Genomic DNA, 2,500 nt, shown 5'->3' with positions numbered 1-2,500 from the left:
GCTTTCTATCGGGGTAGAGAGACGACACTCTCTCAAGTACATTCTGCCAGAGGTGCGCATTCCTATGTATTTGCATTGCGGGACAACGTCCCCACTTTAAGGGGACGAAGTCGGAACTGTACCCGGCCTCAAGTCACTGTAGGGCGGATGCGGCACCTAGAAAATTCCTCATTCCGGTTCTTTTTCACTTAGTCGTTTTTTTTTTTGGCAAGAATGTACCCCAGGATGGCCAAAAAGCCAAAGCCAGGGACTGAGAACCATCGAGCATGCTCTGAGGGGACATAGTCAGAGGGGGCGTCCGCCTTCCAGAGCCCTCCTTCCCACGAGGACTCCAGATTTGCCCCCCCCCCCCTGACAACAGCCATCGCCTCCAGAGAACCAGGGACCACCGAGGGAGGGTCTGGTCGAAGCTCAGGTACCCAGGATAGCTTCTCCGGCTTGGGCATGGACCGCCAGACAAAGCCGCGGACCATGAACCATCCAGCCTGCTCTGAGGGGACATAGTCAGAGGGGGCGTCCGCCTTCAAGAGCCCTCCTTCCCACGAGGACTCCAGATTTGCCCCCCTGACAGCCATCACCTCCAGAGAACCAGGGACCGCCGAGGGAGGGTCTGGTCAAAGCTCACGTACCCCAGGACAGCTTCTCCGGCTTGGGCACAGACCGCCAGACAAAGCCGCGGACCATGAACCATCCAGCCGGCTCTGAGGGGACATGGTCAGAAGGGGCGTCCGCCTTCTAGAGCCCAAACTCGGCCACGGACTCCAGATTTGCCCCCCTGAATGCCATCACCCTTCAGAAGACCAGGGACCACCGAGGGAGGGTCTGGTCAGGCTCAGGTACCCCAGGATCGCCTCTCTCACTTGGGACGCACGACCAGCAAAAGTCCCTCCTGGAGCCGTGGAAGTTCAGTCTCGGCCGTATTTTGCAACTTCCACGACAAGAGGGACCACCTTCTAAGTCGCCTACCCGAGCCAGAGAACCATAGGAACAACCGCCATACATCGGGGTAGAGAGAGCCCACTCTCTCCTATATTCTCCCGCAGGTGCGCATTACTATGTATTTGCATTGCGGGACAATGTACTTCAATGAGCGGGACAAAGTCGGAAATGTATCCGACCTCCTGGAACTGTGCGGCTGCTACAGCAGTCAGAAATTCCCCATTCCGGTTCTTTTTCACTTGGATTTTTTTTTTTGCAATTTTTTGCCTAAAACGTATTCCTCCAACATGTACTAGCTCATGACACTTGAAATTTTTGAGCCAATTGATAATAACAGCTTTTTAGAGCTCAAAAACAAAAAAAATTTGAGCGAACAAAAAATGTTCGAAAATGACCTCAGCTCCTGGAACTGTTTTCGGTACACCTCCAGAGAGGCTCCCCTGCCTGGAAGTCTGTCACTGCTCAGCTCGAAATTTTTCTAAGTCCCAAAATTCGGTTTTTCATCCAAAATTCAACTTTCTGCCCAGGATCCACAAACTTTAAACCCAGTTGGGGGACCCTCCCTGGGGGCCCTACAACATACTGAAGCCCCCCTGTGGTGGAAGTAGGGGAATTTACTTATTTTTACACAAAATCACAAAATTCCATTTTTTGTTCGCAAAACACTTTTTTGTCCTCAAGAAACTTTTTTGTCCTCAAAACACTTTTTTGTCCTCGAGAAACTTTTTTGTCCTCAAGAAACTTTTTTGTCCTCAAAACACTTTTTTGTCCTCAAAACTCAATTTCTTCCATAATTCGACTTTCCCCCAAAAAACCACACATTCTACCCTCATGGGAGGCACTCTCCCTCGGGTCCCCACATCATATTGACGCCCCAGAGCGGTGGGAGAAGGGGAAATCTGATTTTTGCACAAAAATCCAAAAATCGCTCTAAGTCCAAAAATCCTGAAAATTTTTCTAAGTCCCAACGGTACTTTCTGAAAAGTGTACCCAGGCCCCTGGAAGCCTCCTAGGTACACCTCCTGAGACTCCCCCCTTCCTGGAAGTCTGACACATCTCGAAATTTTTCTAAGTCCCAAAAACTGGTTTTTGCTCCATAATTCGACTTTCCCCCCAAAAGCCACACATTCTACCCTCATGGGAGGCACTCTCCCTCGGGTCCCCACATCATATTGACGCCCCAGAGCGGTGGGAGAAGGGGAAATTCGATTTTTGATCAAAAATCCAAAAATCGCTCTAAGTCCAAAAATCCTGAAAATTTTTCTAAGTCCCAACGGTACTTTCTGAAAAGTGTACCCAGGCCCCTGGAAGCCTCCTAGGTACACCTCCCGAGGCGCCCCCTTCCTGGAAGTCTGTCACATCTCGAAATTTTTCTAAGTCCCAAAAAATGGTTTTTGCTCCATAATTCGACTTTCCCCCCAAAAGTCACACATTCTACCCTCATGGGAGGCACTCTCCCTCGGGTCCCCACTTCATATTGACGCCCCAGAGCGGTGGGAGAAGGGAAAATTCGATTTTTGCACAAAAATCCAAAAATCGCTCTAAGTCCAAAAATCTTGAA

Source organism: Dendrobates tinctorius, unplaced genomic scaffold (assembly GCF_039654945.1).
Source record: "Dendrobates tinctorius isolate UK_male_01 unplaced genomic scaffold, ASM3965494v1 ptg000617l, whole genome shotgun sequence".
NCBI lineage: Eukaryota > Metazoa > Chordata > Amphibia > Anura > Dendrobatidae > Dendrobates > Dendrobates tinctorius.
Note: the sequence above shows the minus strand (reverse complement) of the source record.